The sequence below is a fragment of the Callospermophilus lateralis genome, chromosome 13 (genome assembly GCF_048772815.1).
Source record: "Callospermophilus lateralis isolate mCalLat2 chromosome 13, mCalLat2.hap1, whole genome shotgun sequence".
Lineage (NCBI taxonomy): Eukaryota > Metazoa > Chordata > Mammalia > Rodentia > Sciuridae > Callospermophilus > Callospermophilus lateralis.
Window position 1 is genome coordinate 50,500,992 of NC_135317.1, and position 18,922 is coordinate 50,519,913.

Consider the following 18,922-nt stretch of genomic DNA (forward strand, 5'->3'; position numbering starts at 1 on the left):
TTGGATATAGAGGTATTGGATCAAAGAATATAAACATTTTTGGGGTTCTTGGTACATAATGTTAGGTTGTAATATAAAATTTGAGCTAATTTGGTAACTTTTTCCCCCTGTTATGATACTTTGGATAATAATGTACTGAAACTGGAACAGAGACAATGTTATGAAGAATATAGATTTCTTTTTATTAAAAATCTTGTATCTTCAATGCTTTAGGTGCAGCAATACTGTTGGTTATTTTATATAAAACATGTGTTATGGCATTATGTCACTTGGAGGAAAATGGGTGGAACTGGAGGATATCATGTTAAGTTCAATAAGACCTACTCAAAGTTAACATTGTGTATTTTCTCTTCTACATGGAACTAGAGAAAAACAAGGGACGATGGGAAGGGATGTCATGAAAAACAGAAGGGAGATCAACAGAATACAGGAGTGGGTTCTGTGTGAGGGAGCAGAGGAGATAAGAGGAGGTGACCAAATGATGCTCTGTGAAGGTATGAATATATCACAATGAATCCTACTATTATGTATAATTGTAATGCATAAATAAAAATTTATAAATGGTAATTCAATCTAGATTAGCCTCTGCATGTGCAGTTATTTTTGAGTGATGTGGTTTGTTGGGATATGTTTAGCAGCATGGGCTCTGGAGCCAGACATTCTGGCCTTAATCTCAGCTCTACCGTTTAACATGGTGTGTTCAACACAGTCACCTTCCATACATATGTTTGCTCTGTAAAATGTTCATGGTAATAGTACTGATCTCCTAGCATTGTTGTTGGAACAAAAAAGTTAAAATATATGGACAATGCCTGGTATAAGGTACACGAGTGTTTGCACGTTACTGGCCAAGACTCCCTTACCTGAAAATTCAATATCCAGAAAATTGAGCACCCAGATGATGTCACGAGAGGAAAATTCCACACCTGGCCTCATGTGATGATCATGGTCACAACAGAGACACACTTAAATTATTGTAAAAACTACCTTCAACTGCATGTATAAAGTATGCAGGAAAATAAATAAATGAATTGTATAATGAACTTAGGTTCCCATCTCCAAGATATCTCATTATTATTTTGTTATTATTATTATTTTTTTTCACTACTGGGGATTGCGCCTAGGAAAGATTTACAACGGAGCTTCATCCCCAGATCATTCTATATTTATTTATTTGACAGGGTCTTGCTAAATTGCATAACCTGGCCTCAAACTTATATCCTGTAGCCTTACCTTCTGAGTCTCTGGGTTTACAGGCATGCACCACCATAACCAGTTTATTATACCAATATTCTAAAATCAATATTCAAAGATACCTGAAATGTGAAACATCTATATTTCTTTGTATTTCAGATACTCAGCCTAAATTATTACAATATAATCATGAAAACTTTTCCTCCCAGGTGTGTTAAGCCAAGCAGCATTTTCATTTTGATGGTGGATTGCAGATAGGAGGCCAGGACTTCTGAGTTGGCCATTGTTTCCTCCCTCCTGTCAGAATTATTCTACTAAGCCTGAGGGCTAACTTCAGATAGACAAACTGTTCCTGATTCTGCAGATCAAGGTCATCCAGGTGCTTGGAGCAAAGGTAATAATATTGTTTGTAAATTTAATTTTCTAGGGTTGAATTCAAAAAAAAAAAAAAGATCTGCAGAGAGGAGTTGAAAGCAGCAGGACTAATGGTCATGAGAGATGTGTCCATTGCAAAATCAGAATACATTCCAAGTGAGAAAACTATCTTGAAGGTCCACAATTTCCAAGAAATAAGGAGCTCTTCAGATACTGCACTCTCCCAGAGGTTAGAGACTGCTCTTGTTTTGGTTTCTCCTTCATAGCCAGCCTGCAGGTCTTCCCCAAGATCTGCTATTTGTCCTGGATTTAACCACTTTCTACACATGGTGCTAGAGTGGTGGGTCTCACCTGGAGGTGATTGTTCCTCTCAGTGGATATTGGCAATGTCTCAAGACATTCTTGGTGGTGGCAAAAGCAAGGTTGGTGTGCTAGAGTTTTCTGGTAAGTAGGAGCCAAGGATGTGGTAAAGGGGTTTGAATCCTATAATGCCCTCTCTCCAAAGAATGATCTCACCCAAGATACCAATATCACCCAGACTAAGAAACACTGCTATGGAGTGTGCTAATTAACTTTTTATAAGGAAGACAGGAATTCTGTGTTAAAGAGAAAGAGCCCTTCTAAGACTGAATATCATCAGAGGAGAAATTTTGAGGCTGTTATTTGTAAATCCATTGACTTTTTTTTCATTAGTTTCTGATCAGTGGAGGTATGAATTTTCTATTACATTTAAATTAGTTTTTGACTTAATCTTTTTGTCATACTAAGGATTGAACTTTGGAGCCCTTTATCACTGAACTACACTCTCAACCCTTTTTGTTCTTTGTTTTAAGAAAATTGAGGCTGGCCTTGAACTTATGATTTTCCTTCCTCAGCCTTTATTTTATCACACAAAGATTTTCTTACCCAGAAACACTTTCTTTTTCTTTGACTAAATATAATTTTTATATGTATAACCTTCTAATTTCCCTTTCCCATCTGTTAAACCCTTTTAATGTTCACATTCTGAAACAACCCTTTTAAATTTCAGAATTTAGGCAAATTACTCCATTTTAATGAGAAGAAATATTTTATGTTATTTATAGTACTCTAATCAAAAATTAAACCATTGTATAAAATTACCTTTAACTATATGTATAAGTCATGGTCACAACACAGTCACTAATCAAAGCACAGTTGAAACTTTTGGGTCCGTTTGTATACAGAATCACATCTATCATTTTAAGAAAACATAAACAATGTTTAGGTATAGAGAATTATACCTGTTGGGACTTTAAAATCTTAGAAACCTTATTTTTCGCAGATGACAAAGCAATTTTAAAATCTTTTTTTTTAATTTACCAATTTATGAAAACACCAACAATGTTACCCAATGGAATTCAAGGAGTTAAGAGTACTTGATATTGTATTTAACAGTTAGAATTTTAACTTGGTAAGGTAACCATATATCTAATAAGCACATTTATGAGTAATCCCATGTCAAATCTAATTTAGTTATTTTTACAGTGAAAACCAAGCTATCAGACAGCGTATTGAACAATATTAGCCATCTCTCCCTTGTTGAAGAAAAGTCTAGAAATTATGAATATTAGACTTTTTGTAGACATCAATATTTTATTAATGTTTTTTGACCACCTAGAGAGACTTGTGAGTTAAGTAATTTTAAAGACATCTTTACTTTAAATTGAGCCTTCTTAAATCATTTGAATTAAAGGTATTTGGATCTATTTTTTTTTAATTTATGAGCACTCGTTATATGCCAATTTTGCTATCATGTACATGTTATATGGATGCATGCACACATAGACAGACAACAGAATACACAGCATGCACACACAAAAGTAAAGGCTTTGTAGCTTTTCACAGGTGAATCTCCATTGCAATGTTACAGATATTTAAAAACTCCATAATTGAATAAAAAATAGGATTGAGCAGAAAAACACTAACCTAGATGTGTAGGATCAAAATCATGAACTGAAAAAATACAGAATTTAAGAGAAAAAAACCAAGAATCCTAGAAAAAAAAATGACTGGCCAATAACTAGTAAAGTACCATACAATTTATTTTTTGGTTCAAGGTAGTGTGAGTTCTAGGAAAAGAGACTTTTTCCTAGGATCTTAGTCTGGTCTCCTACTGAGTCTGCCCTGGCTGAGATCTGGAAGGAACTGGGGAAAAATGTCCTTCTGAGCAGAAATCTCATGCCAAAGGGTTTTAACCATTTTTTTTCCTAGTTGGTAATTGGACAGGTTTGGATTATGATATCTTGTTATCTATTACTTTTTTGAGAACAAAGCTACTATGTTAAGCTCCTTACTGAGATAAGCTGCTGACAGTTGAGCAAGTCTGTTCTTTTGTGTGATCATTCCTAGGGCTATTCCTCCTCTCTCTGTGACAAAGAGATTAAATCTTTCTCCATAGGTAAGCTGAGGAGAGGGACTCAAAATAAGGCCATGTTTTAATGTCTTAAAGGCTTTGAAAGCCTGCTCATAACTCTGAGGGTTGTAAACTTTTTGGTAACATGCTGTTCAGATATCCCAAAGAGGTCTAGGATAAGAGGTGAGAACAGAGGAGATGGTACTAGTATCCAAGAGGAAATTGACCTCTTGGCTCCCCACATAGAAGCAGGAAAAGCATACCTGGGACTCACAGGTGGTGATGGGAGTTACAGAAGTCATCAGAATTGGCTTAGGGCTCTGTCAGGTCTGTGTGAAGGAATTTGGCCTATTCTTTTCCCATCTGGGAAGTTTACTCCTCACAGTGAGGTGCAGGATGCATGGGAGAGTGTATTTCCAGGGCTTGGGAGTAGATTGTTCTCTGAGATGCTGCTGAGATTCACAGCAGTGGCAGTGGAAGATCTTCTTAGCTTAGCTGGGGTCACATAGGCACCTGGTCCAGGAAGGAAGGGCACTGGGTCAAAGCCACAATGTTGTGCAGTAGGACAATGATCATTCCCCCAAAGGATACTCTTAGGATGAGGAATGGGACACTTCTGCCCAGATACATAAAGGCTCATTGACTGTAGTCACTTCTCACTTGAGTTTCTTTAATAAGGACATAATCCATTTATATGGATGCATGCACACATAGACAGACAACAGAATACACAGCATGCACACACAAAAGTAAAGGCTTTGTAGCTTTTCACAGGTGAATCACTGTTTTCTTTCACCTTTTGCTCATCCATGGACTACCTTTGGAAATAAGTATCAACAAACAAATGTTGAACTTACTATTCTCTTTTATTCTGAATATGACATAGTCCTTTGAACTCAGAAAAATAGACCATGTTCTTCACTCTATTCTGGGAGAGTAATAAACCTCTCTAAGACACCCTGAGTAATATAAGAATGATATGAACAAAATCCTACGTGAGGAAAAAGTGAGGCTGGGGCAAGGATGTTATAGATTCAGGCTGGAAATGACTAAGAGAAAGGAATTTGCATACATTTAGCACAAGATGCAAAGCTGATCTAGATTGTTTATAATTCAATGATGAAGGGTAGGCAACATTCAAAATTTTTCATTTGGTCAAAAGTATCAATGATTTTTAACATGAACATGAGATTTTATTTTTTGTGATGCTGGGTTCAAACCCAGGGCCCTATACCTACAAGGCAAGCCCCCAACCACTAAGCTACATCCTTAGTACTTTGTAAAAATCTTTCTTTGAGACAGGGTCTACTGTGTTTGCTTAGGTTTTCCAGAACTCATGAAGTCCCAGCCTCAGCCTCCCTTGCAGCTAGGATCACAGGTGTGCACTACTATAGCCATTGCCCAGGACATTTAAAAGAACAGATATATAACAGACTTATTATTTTTTTTTAAATTTAGGTGAGTCTTTCTTAGAAGAAGCCAGAGAACCCTTGCTTTCTCTGCCAAGTTTAAAGTGTTCATTTTGGTGCTTCCTCCAGTGTAGACTGTGCCTATCTTATGTGTTCCAGGGTGGAGCTAACGCCATGTACCATGGGATCTAGGATTATGATCAAGACCATGGCCAAGTGTACCTTGTGATGGAGAAGGGAGACACTGTTTTCTTTCATCTTTTGCTCATCCATGGATCAGGTCAGAACCAAAGTCAAGGATTCTAGAAAGTATGCATCTAGTTTTTAAAGATGAGTGGGTTCAAAACAGAAAATCACAGGTAGACTAATATGTAAAGTTTTATGACTTTTCACTAAACTGGATTGTTTTTTCCAATTTACTTGCCAGAAGGTATATTTGCCTTCCGTGTGCTACTTTTGCTCTCCTCAGTGAGAAGCCAGGTGCCCTCAGGATCCTAAACCTGTTAATCATGAATCTTGGACATGTGGAATTGCTTCAGAGCCGTAGGTCACCTTGCAATGCATAGCTTCTGCTTTCTGAGGCCCAAACAGTTGCTGAAATATTGAAATAGCATGTTAACTTTGCTATTTTTCCACATTTTCAATGACTATAATGTTATGGAAGATTATTTACAATTATTTCATAACAACATGGATCATAAGTGCACTTTTTTAAAATTTGATCCTTGATATGGCTCTTCCTGGCACTGGAGCGTGTGCCAGGAAATGGAGTTTAAATTTGGGGCAAATAGAAAGTCCTTCTGACAGGTGTGATCACCTTAAGATAACTAATTTGTGACAAGAAGTTGGGTTTTAGGTATTGTTTTTCAGCTTACATTTGTTTAGACCTTTTTCTGGAACAGGGAGCACTAAGTCTTATCCTCAGCCTTATTCTCATCAGGAAACTAGATGGGTAATAATGTCAATGTATTGACTTCTAAATGTCCCTCTTTATTGACAGGTATGCAATTTTTCTTTTGAAGGTAATTTCAGTATTCATATCTATTTCCATTGCAATAATGTCTATTGCCATTGCAATAATAACCTTTCCCAAATTTATCAGGGTATCCAACCTTTATGACTAAGAAGATGACGAACCATCAGATTGTACATTTCTTTTAGATTTGAAAATATACACTCATTGGAAAAACTTAAATGCTTAAAACTATGAAGGTCTGTTACTTAAGTGATTATGCGCCCTGTCCAATACATAGCATAAACAAGTAAATATCACAGCTAGTTAATTTTTTTTTTGTAATTCCTTAATTAACATTTATCTGGGGGGCTGGAGGGAGAGGATGACCTACAAAAGAACAGATTTGGGATGCCATGGAGGGGCCTGGCAGTTTATAAATCAAATCCTAGTTGTGTACAGGATTGCATGCCTGTAATTCCAGAGGCTCAGGAGCCTGAGACAGGAGGATCACAAGTTCAAAGCCAGCCTCAGTAATGGTGAGGCACTAAGCAACTCAGTGAGACCCTGTCTCTAAATAAAATACAAAATAGAGCTGAAGATGTGGCTCCATGTTCCAATGTCCCTGAATTCAATCCTTGGTATCCCTTCAAAAAGGAGTCAAATCTTGATTGTAAAAGTTGACACTCTGAAAGCAGAACACCTTGCTTGATTGTTGGCATTAATGGACGCTTTTCTCCATTATCAATTGTTCACTGTGCAAAGGCAATTTCCTGTCATTTTTTCCAGTTCTGTTTGCCACTACATTCATGTGGAGTGCACTAGTCAAGAAAACATTAAGGAAGAAATTATAGAACAAATTAATCAATTCTACAGCCTGGAAATCAGCATGGACTAGTAGGTACACTTGAATGAAATAACCAAGTAAAGATGACTGAGGATTCTTTTCTTCACATGTTTAATTAATCTTGAATTTAATTTGAAATGAAAGACTGGGGGAATTCTGAATACATAGGAGCAAACATAAAGATTTGGGACTTCGATGAAGGATCACTAGTGCTTATGGATGAGGGGCATTATACAGTGTTTCATGTGCTTTCCTAATTGATACACATCACTTGGAATTTATTTGTTTTTTGGTAGTGGATCAATGATGCTGATGAGTAATAGACAAATTATCAATTGGGGCAATTTAATAAACATCTTTACTTTTAATAAAACACACATTTTAGGCCCTGAATCAAGAAGCTCTTCCTATTTATTTTATTGATATGAGATAATGTTAATGCAGGCATGCCCCTTCCCCCAAGAGACTGAGAGTGATGACTCTGGGTCATCTAGGATGTTGTAAGGGATGCCACATTGCCACTGGGAACCTTCAGAATAGCTTTCCAGGGTGGAGAATCTTACTTCTCCCTTTAGAACCTACAAATGCGTCCCCTGTCTGAAAATGCTCCACGTTGCTGGATTCAACCAACTGAAATATTGGAAAATATTTAAATATTAAACAATGTTTCAAAAAATCATATCTGTACAGAAATTGTACAGGCATTTTTTTCCTTATCATTATTTCATAAATAATACAGCCTAACAATTACATAGCATTTATATTATTCCAGGTACCATAAGTAATTTAGAGGTGATTTGAAGTATCTGGGAAGAGGTACAGAGGTTATTTTATTAAAGGGACTTGAGCATTCATGGACTTTGGCATCTAATGGGGGATCTTCAACTGTACATTAGTTTGTGAGGTTGTGCTGAATAAACACACCCCATATTTATTTAATTACTCTATAAGTTAGGGTTTATGGATACATTTAGAATAACAATAGAATAATCAATAAACAATAGAATAATCGAATAACAATGCCAAACTATATAATTCTAAGGTATAAAACAATCCCATTTCCCCTTTCTCACTGTTTTTTCACCAGAACCCAGTAGAATAGTCTGTATAGCACCTGCTGTAAAGGAGGAATTAGAGTCCCAGAGATTGGTCTAAGTTACAGAGCTAGATTTCAGAATCAAGCCTGTCTTTCCACCATACCTTACCGTTTGCTCAAAAAGAAACAACACATAAGGTAATCTACATTGTTTTAGTAGTAATGGGGCAGGGTGTTTGGTGGCACATCTGTAATCATAGCTTGGCTGAGGCAGGAGGATTGCAAGTGAGGCCAGCCTCAGCAACTTAGCAAGAAACTGAAAATACAAAATAAAAAGGGCTAGGATGTAGAGACTAGTGGAGAGTGCCCCTGGGTTCCATCTCTAGTAAAATATGAGGGGGAAAAAAAAGATAAAACCAAGTAAACCAGTACCAAAGGGCACCACTTTCATTACTATGATCTTATCAGAATTGCAGCCTCAAAGTGCTTCAAGCAAGTAAAGATAAGCAAAGAGAAGGACAGTGAACTGTTGAGACTTAGCATCACCTCCCCCCTCCCCCAAGTGTGATCAGAGAGGTTGATAGTTGGGAATCCATTGGCTCCCTGCAGTTAGCTCTGTTTTTCAAATGTTGGCAAGAGAATTACTTGGATTTCAAAACTTGTTTTATTTACTAATCAATATAATTCTCATAGCATTTTCACCCCTATTTAACCATTTGTAGAGGCTAGAATTCTCTTGTCTTTGTCGGGAAAAGGCCAATATGTGTTCCATACACTCATTCTGTTTGGTATTGATTCTAGGATATTTGTATTTTTCAAGCTCAACTTGTGAAATGAGGAAGAATTAATCTTTGAAACAGCCCTTAATTTTAACTATTTTAAAGGAAATCAAAGAAACAACGAATCCTGGGAAAAAATGTTTTTTGACTGGAATGACATAATTTTTCCTGTTGTTTTCAAAATTGAGAAACATTGGGCAGTTCATTGTATGAAGTTAATTTTGTAGGAGTTTATTTTACATTATTTTTACTGTAAATACAATAAAAATAAAATATTACTATTTTGGAATACTGATTTGGGTTTACAACTAATAAGCATGGCATATGATTGAAGTATGTTCAGTGAGTCCCTTTCATTGAATTGGCTCTTTATCTTGGCAGAAATGAATTCTTTGAAATTCAGTGTGCACTGAGATGAGCATGCCTCTCCTAGTCTATCCTCTACTTCCTGATATGCTGTCATGAGAGATTTCCAATCTAGGACCATGCATAGTACATTCACATTTGGTGAAGGGCCTACAAAGGACATCACATGATCAAAATAAGAATGGGTCCTCATTCCAGCTACCCTCCTTCAAAAACAAAATATCTTCTCCAATCTTTTCCTTTGTTTCTAAGGAAGGACATCTTCCCTTATGTGTCTTTCTAAGCATGTAAACTGAAAGCCTTCAACATTTATGAATGAAACCTAAGCTGTTTTGATCAACAGGGACATTTTAAGATACTTTAGCCTAAATGAGGAGTGAGCCTGAACTAGGATTTATTGCAACATAGCAGTGCACTTCTATTGCAACAGGCCCCAAGGAGCCCTGTTGGTTATGTTTTGGCTTCATTAAGAAAGAACCAGCAGGGGCTAGGGATGTGGCTCAAGAGGTAGTGCACTTGCCTGGCATGCATGACGCCGGGTGAGACCCTCAGCACCACATACAAACAAAGATGTTGTGTCCGCTGAAAGCTAAAAAATAAATATTTAATTCTCTCTCTCTCTCTCTCTCAAAAAAAAAATCAGCCAGTTCCTTTCTTGTCATTCTGCTCAGCACAGGATTTCCAAAATCCTGTGTTTCCATGGGTGTTAGTTCATTGATAGTTCATTGAGGGGGGCACCTTATCCCCAGTAGGAAATGAGCAAAGGCAAGAGAATCATTAAGAGGGCCTAGGGAAACTGGTCCTAGAATGATATGAACTAAATGTAAATAAGGAAATCCAGGGCAGACAGCATGCAGAGAGCACTGCTTTGATTTAGAACATGTTTCAAACTACTTCCAACCTGGATTTGCTTCCCCTGCTTGATTCTCCCAAGTTGCTGTGATTAAAGATGTACACCCCTGTGACCCACTCTTCCTGATTAGAAAAACCAAACTTCAGGCTGGGGTTGTGACTCAGTGGCAGAGTGCTTGTCTAGCATGTGTGAAGCACTCAGTTCAAATCTCAGCACCGCATATAAATAAATAAAATAAAGGTCCATTGACAACTTAAAAAAAGAAAGAAAAACCAAACTTCACCAAGGAAAACGGCACAATTGTGAGTCTCCATGTGCATCTGTGAGTGAAAGCCAACTCTTCGGTCAGGAAAACGCATTTCTCATCTCATCTGTGTTCCTTCTCTCCATTAGTTCACATAGCAGTTTGGAGGCACCCACTCTGTAGTGGGAAGGGGAATGACTAGGGCAGGAAAACTAGGAATGCTTTTCACCCATGTGCACCCTCCTTGTGAAGGGTAGGAGCAAACCTCTACTGGAACGTGAAGACATGGGACAGGAGGAGAAGGCTGGCTACTCAGTGGAACGGGATCTGTTTGAAGGGGTGGTCAATTTCACCAGACAGTAATCTAAAAGTTTATGCTCAAAGCACAAAATAAAACAATAATTCCTTCTAAGAATTTTGGGACTCAGAGTTGAGGAAAGCCAGAGACTTTTGCTCACATTAATGTTCTTGGAGCTCCCCCACTTTACTCCTGTGTTCTCTGGAATATATAAAATTGAGATAAAAATATCTATACAATAAAAATACCCATCTTATGGTTTTGTTTGTTTGTGTGTTTTTCTTCACGGGAGGTTGAGCCAATACTTACAAACATCCCCCACCTTTTGCATTCTTTATTTTAAAACATGGTCTCACTAAATTGCCCAGGCTGACCTGGAACTTACAATCCTCCTGCCTCTGCCTCTGCGTCTCCAGTCACTGAGTTTTAAAGCATGTGCTCCCAAGCCTGGCCATTGGGGCCATTTTTAAGTGAGTAGAGCAGTGTCATTAAGTACGTTCACACTGCTGTGCAGCCATCATCACCATCCATTGACAGAACTCTTTTCACTTACTAAACTGCAACATCATCCCCTGTCAATGCTAATTCTCCTTTCCCATTCCCCTAACCAGGGCCACCACATTCTTCAGCCTGGTTCTATGAATTTGGTTACTTTAGGGACACTCAGATACAATGTATTTGTCTTTTTCTGACAGGTTATTTCACTTAGCACAGTGTTCTAGGTTCTTCCATGCTGTGGCATGAGTTAGAACAGCAAATCCATCCTTTAAAAAACTGAATAATATTCCATGGTATGTCTATATGGCCCTCTGCTCATTGACTTCTCCATTGTGTGTTGCTTTCCTCCTTTCAGTGATGGTGAACAGTGCTGCTGTGAACATGGATGTACACATATCTCTTAGAGAACCTGCTTTCCATTCTTGTAGTATCTTTTGCCTTTTAATTCTAGAGGCAAATTACTGGATCATATGGAAATTCTTCCCCCCACCCCCAGGGGCAGTAGGGTGGCGCAATTGAATTCAGGGGCACTTAATCACTGAGCCATATCCCCAGTCCTTTCTCTGTATTTCATTTAGTGAGAGGGTATCACTGAGTTGCTGAAAGCTTCACTAAGTTGCTGAGGCTGGCTTATAGTTCATGAGCTACTGGATTACAGGTGTGGGTCACTGCCTCCTGTTCATATGGGATTTCTAATTTTAATTTGTGAGGATCGCCATACTGTTTTATCTAGTGTTTGCAACATTTTATATTCCCACCTATTGGTGAAGCAGGTTTCCAGAGTCTCCATATCTTTGCAGCCAATGGTGACTTTCTATTTGTTTATAGTAGCCTTTTACCCATCCCCCACCACATTGGGGCCTCAACCAAAGATGTAGCCCTTCCTAGATAAGATCTCCAACTATGAGGGACATTTAAAGACCCTCCCCACATTTAGTTCTTCTAAATTTTGAGACAAGATCTTGCTACATTGCCCAGGTTATCCTTGAATTTGTGATGCACCTTCCTCAGCCTCCCAGGTAGCCTGGATTACAGGGTATGCTATGCCCAGCAGTAGACTTCTTGCTGGGTGTGAGATGGTGTGGGTTTGATACATTTGACCAAAATGACATCCTAAGCCCTGGCTTCTTCAGACAATGGAAAGGTGACCTTGACTTCACAATGACTTGGTGATGGACTCTGTTTGGGGCACAGTTAGATTTAAGCCTGGAGGTTTGGATAGGCATAGGACTGACCTGGTGGCATGACTGGGAGAGAATCCATTATAAATCTGCCTTCCATGGGCATCAGGGCCACAGGTGGGAAAGGCAGGCAGGGTTATTTTTTCTCTAAGGGGAATGCCTTGTACACAAAGTCTGGGACAATCATCTTACGTCCTCAAAGGGCAGATGATCCTCCATGTGGTTGCTTTGGCTGGGAGTGTTTCCATGGAAAGGTGAAAGGCTGCTGCATTGTGACTCTGCCATTTCCTGGCCAATTAACTTCTCTGCGCCTGTTTCCTCCTCTGTGAAACAGCAACATTTGGGCTATGTGCTAGGATGATTGTAGGGAACAAACAGCACAATATGCTATGTTGGGTATATTTGCTTGGCCCAGGTTTTTCAGGAAAAAAGAATATATTCTCAGTGGATGGAGGTGCTGTTAGTAGATAGCCTTTAGGTGTGGCCACAGCTTCAGACCTACCTTCCTGGGTACCTCTGAAGTTTTTAGTTTGTGAGAAATGGCCATAATGTTAGCCATGCTAGTGGTTTTTTCAAATTTTCATGTCTTTGATGTCATGGACAGTTTTGAGGCCTGCTCAGATGTTCTCTGAGAATTCTTCCGATTCCGGTGTTTCTGTCTGATGTTTTCTGCATGATTAAATCAGGGTAGAAAAAGAAAAGAGAAAGACATTTAAAAATGAAATCAGGGTAATAAGTTTTGGGAGGGAGACACAGGGGAAAGTGGTAATACCACAACATACTATTTGTTCAACTTGGCTTATCACTACTGATTTTGACCTTGATCAAATGATCACTTGAGTTAGGTAGAGTTTCAGTCTCTTCCTGTAAATGTACTGCCCAGTCTCCATGCTATATCCCTTGACAGGAAACATTAAGCAGTGAGGGTTTATGTTCCCCTTCCTTAAAGATGAAATATCTACAGGAAATATTTGGAATTCTTCTGTAAAGCAGGTATATCTCCTCTCCTCCATTTATTTATTCATCTATTTTATTGACTTCATTCATTCATTTAATCATTTATTTATATTTCTAAGGACCCAGGAATATATATTTTACCATTAGGATTATTATACAATTTTGTGTTAATTTTAATATTTTCTGGTACAGGGGACTCCACTCAAGGCCAGGAGCATGCTAGGCAGGTACTTGGCCATTGAGTTACATTCCCAGCTCCCTCCCCTATTTTTTGTGACATGGTCTGTCTGACTTTAGATTTTCTTCGGTGTGTAGCCCAGATATGAAGTTTGGAGCTTCAGCTCCCCCCTCTCCTGTGACTCTGGGTCCTTCTGTGAGCAGGACTGTGGACTCTGGGACACAGATGAAGAATGTCATAGGAAAGGCATAAAGAACCCAAAGGTGAAGGCCAAAGGATGGGCCATGACCTAATGGCTCTTGTCCTCTCTGGAAAAATAGGACTGTATTCAGTCCTTAGTAGATCTAACTTAATTGGTAACTACTATACAATTGCTTTTTCAGTTGTGTCTTGGATATTATATATAATATAATATGTTGCCTGGATATAATTCATTATAAAAACCCTGTATTTCATGGAATTGTTCTAATCAGTAGATCTGTGGAAACTTTTAAAGACCTTAACTTTAATTTTATGTATTTATTCTTTTTTTTCTTCTCTGTTCTTTTTTTTTTTTATTGCTTGCTCATGACACTACAATGATCTTGACATATCATACATTTGAATCAAATGGGGTATAATTTCTCATTATAACCAATGTGATTCTGCAACCTGTACACTTGGAAAAATGAGAAATTATATTTATTCTTATATTAAGTAAGAAGGGGACTGGTGCCATGGTGTATGCCTTTAATTTCAGCAGCTTGGGAGGCTGAGTTAGGAGGATCACAAGTTCAAAGCCAACCTTAGCAAAAACAAGGCATTAAGCAACAAATCGAGACCCTCTTTCTAAATAAAATACAAAATAGGACTAGAGACTTGGCTCAGAGGCTGAGTACACTCAGTTCAATCCTGGGTACCGCACCACCCCCCGAAAAAAAAATTAAAAGAAAGAAATTTTAAAAAATACCAGAAAATTAACAATCTGAGTTTTGAAAAGCCAATCATCATTTATCACATTCAGATTAGCTTTTTGTTTGTGTAAATCAATATATTAGCTAGTCCTTTGGGTTTAGGTTCACATATATACATTACATTTCTCTCTCTCTCTCTTTTTTTTTTTTTTGGAGATTGGATATCATTATGTTGCCCAAGTGGGTATTAAACTCCTGGGTTCAAATAATCTTCTTGCTTCAGCCACCTGAGTAGGTGGAATTAAAGGTATGCCCTGCAACACCTGGAGGGTTTAAATTCTCTCTTTTTCTTTCTTTCTTTTTTTTAATTTTAAAATACTTTTATTAGTTATTGATGGGTCTTTATTTATTTATATGTGGTGGTTAGAATACAACCCAGTGCCTTATATATGCTAGGCAAGTGCTAGACCTACAACATAGCCCTCTCTCTTTCTTTTTAATGGTACAGAGCATTGAGCCAAAGGTTGGTTCACCACTGACCTTCACCCCCAGTTCTTTTTCTTTTTTATTTTGATACAGAGATTCACTAATTTACAGAGACTGGCCTGGAACTTGCTACCCTCCTGCCTCAGTCTCCTGAGTCTCTGGGATTATAATCCTGCACCTCTGTGACTGGCCAGGTTTATTATCTTAAATCACCTTAAAGAGGAAGACTTTGACCTTCATAAGTATTTGTATAGCCACAGTCAATCATAAGAAATGAATTGGGTGATTTGCTTTGGCTGATACAATGCACTTTTATTTGGTTTTTGTTACATTGATTACTTCTGAGAATGTATTGATTAAATTGAAAATATAAAATATATGAAATTAGTTTTCCATCTGAAAAGTCATATACACTGTAAAAAAATTTAAATATTAGAGAAATAGAAGGTATTTTAAAAAATCATCACTAATTCCATTATTAAAAGGCAATCACCATTAAAAATAGATATATTTTAAAATTTAATCTAATTAGTTACACATGACAGTAGAAAGCACTTTGACACATCATACATAAATGAATTTTTTGCTATATTTCTCCACAGTCTCCTTTTCACAAACACTGTCTTGTTTTTTAATCATTGTAATTGTATTTTATTAAAAAAATGCATTGTCCACATGCACTCTTGTGTCCTTTAGTTTTAATGACTGAGTCATATTCCATAGAATGGATATATATCATTGGTTAATGTTTCTTCCATTAATGTATGTTTTCTGACTATTGTTAATGTTTTGGACCTAATACTTTTAAAATATTTTAAGATCATTTTCTTAAAATATTGAATATAGAGGTATTGGATCAAAGAATATAAACATTTTTGGGGTTCTTGGTATATAATGTTAGGTTGTAATATAAAATTTGGGCTAATTTGGTGACTTTTTCCCCCTGTTATGATACTTCAGATAATAATGTGCTGAAACTGGAACAGAGACAATGTGATGAAGAAAATAGATTTCTTTTTATTAAAAATCTTGTATCTTCAATGCTTTAGGTGCAGCAATACTGTTGGTTATTTTATATAAAACATGTGTTATGGCATTATGTCACTTGGAGGAAAATGGGTGGAACTGGAGGACATCATGTTAAGTTCAATAAGACCTACTCAAAGTCAACATTGTGTATTTTCTCTCCTACATGGAACTAGAGAAAAACAAGGGAGGGTGGGAAGGGATATCATGAAAAACAGAAGGGAGATCAACAGAATACAGGAGTGGGTTCTGTGGGAGGGAGAAGAGGAGATAAGGGGAGGTGACCAAATGATGCTCTGTGAAGGTATGAATATATCACAATGAATCCTACTATTATGTATAATTGTAATGCATAAATAAAAATTTATAAATGGTAATTCAATCTAGATTAGCCTCTGCATGTGCAGTTATTTTTGAGTGATGTGGTTTGTTGGAATATGTTTAGCAGCATGGGCTCTGGAGCCAGACATTCTGGCCTTAATCTCAGCTCTACCGTTTAACATGGTGTGTCCAACACAGTCAGCTTCCATACATATGTTTGCTCTGTAAAATGTTCATAGTAATAGTACTAATCTCCTAGCATTGTTGTTGGAACAAAAAAAGTTAAAATATATGGACAATGCCTGGTATAAGGTACACGAGTATTTGCACATTACTGGCCAAGCCTCCCTTATCTGAAAATTCAATATCCAAAAAATTGAGCACCCAGATGATGTCCTAGAGGAAAATTCCACACCTGACCTCATGTGATGATCATGGTCACAACAGAGTCACACTTAAATTATTGTAAAAACTACCTTCAACTACATGTACAAGGTATTCAGGAAAATAAATAAATGAATTGTATAATGAACTTAGGTTCCCATCTCCAAGATATCTCATTATTGTTTTTGTTATTATTCTTTTTTTTCACTACTGGGGATTGAACCTAGGGGAGATTTACCATGGAGCTTCATCCCCAGATCATTTTATATTTATTTATTTGACAGGGTCTTGCTAAATTGCATAACCTGGCCTCAAACTTATATCCTGTAGCCTTACCTTCTGAGTCTCTGGGTTTACAGGCATGCACCACCATAACCAGCTTATTATACAAATATTCCAAGATACCTGAAATCTGAATCATCTATAGTTCTATGTATTTCAGATAAAAGATTCTCAGCCTGAATTATTACAATATAATCATGAAAACTTTTCCTCCCAGGTGTGTTAAGCCAAGCAGCATTTTCATTTTGATGGTGGATTGCAGATAGGAGGCCAGGACTTCTGAGTTGGCCATTGTTTCCTCCCTCCTGTCAGAATTATTCTACTAAGCCTGAGGGCTGACTTCAGATAGACAAACTGTTCCTGAATCTGCAGATCAAGGTCATCCAGGTGCTTGGAGCAAAGGTAATAATATTGTTTGTAAATTTAATTTTCTAGGGTTGAATTTGAAAATAAAAATGTGCAGAGGAGTTAAAAGCAGCAGGACTAATGGTCATGAGAGATGTGTCCATTGCAAAATCAGAATACATTCCAAGTGAGAAAACTATCTTGAAGGTCCACAATTTCCAAGAAATAAGGAGCTCTTCAGATACTGCACTCTCCCAGAGGTTAGAGACTGCTCTTGTTTTGGTTTCTCCTTCATAGCCAGCCTGCAGGTCTTCCCCAAGATCTGCTATTTGTCCTGGATTTAACCACTTTCTACACATGATGCTAGAGTGGTGGGTCTCACCTGGAGGTGATTGTTCCCCTCAGTGGATATTGGCAATGTCTCAAGACATTCTTGGTGGTGGCAAAAGCAAGGTTGGTGTGCTAGAGTTTTCTGGTAAGTAGGAGCCAAGGATGTGGTAAAGGGGTTTGAATCCTATAATACCCTCTCTCCAAAGAGTGATCACACCCAAGATACCAATATCACCCAGACTAAGAAACACTGCTATGGAGTGTGCTAATTAACTTTTTATAAGGAAGACAGGAATTCTGTGTTAAAGAGAAAGAGCCCTTCTGAGACTGAATATCATCAGAGGAGAAATTTTGAGGCTGTTATTTGTAAATCCATTGACTTTTTTTTTCATTAGTTTCTGATCAGTGGAGGTATGAATTTTCTATTACATTTAAATTAGTTTTTGATTTAATCTTTTTGTCATACTAAGGATTGAACTTTGGAGCCCTTTATCTCTGAACTACACTCTCAACCCTTTTTGTTCTTTGTTTTAAGAAAATTGAGGCTGGCCTTGAACTTATGATTTTCCTTCCTCAGCCTTTATTTTATCACACAAAGATTTTCTTACCTGGAAACACTTTCTTTTTCTTTGACTAAATATAATTTTTATATGTATAACCTTCTAATTTCCCTTTCCCATCTATTAAACCTTTTTTGTGTTCACATTCTGAAACAATCCTTGTAAATTTTACAATTTTACTCCATTTTAATGAGAAGAAATATTTTATGTTATTTATAGTACTCTAATCAAAAATTAAACTATTGTGTAAAATTACCTTCAACTATATAATCAAAAATTAAACTATTGTGTAAAATTACCTTCAACTATATGTATAAGTCATGCTCACAACACAGTCACTAATCAAAACACAGTTGAAACTTTTGGGTCCCTGTGTATTCAGAATCACATCTGTTTATCATTTTAAGAAAACATAAACAATGTTTAAGTATATAGAAATATATCTGTTGGGACATTAAAATCTTAGTAACTTTATTTTTGCAGATGACAAAGCAATTTTAAAATCTTTTTATTTTATTTTACCAGTTCATGAAAACACCAACAATGTTACCCAGTGGAATTCAAGGAGTTAAGAGTACTTGATATTGTATTTAACAATTAGAATTTTAACTTGGAAAGTTAACCATATGTCTAACAAGCACATTTATGAGTAATCCCATGTCAAATCTAATTTAGTTATTTTTACAGTGAAAACCAAGCTATCAGACAGTGTATTGAACAATATTAGCCATCTCTTCCTTGTTGAAGAAAAGTC

The 18,922-nt window shown here is 37.1% G+C and overlaps 1 pseudogene; it reads left to right on the forward strand.

The window, feature by feature from the left end:
* Window positions 1-808: 808 nt before the first annotated feature.
* Window positions 809-9,024, forward strand: LOC143412055 (phytanoyl-CoA dioxygenase, peroxisomal-like; annotated as a pseudogene).
* The last annotated feature ends 9,898 nt before the right edge of the window (window positions 9,025-18,922 follow it).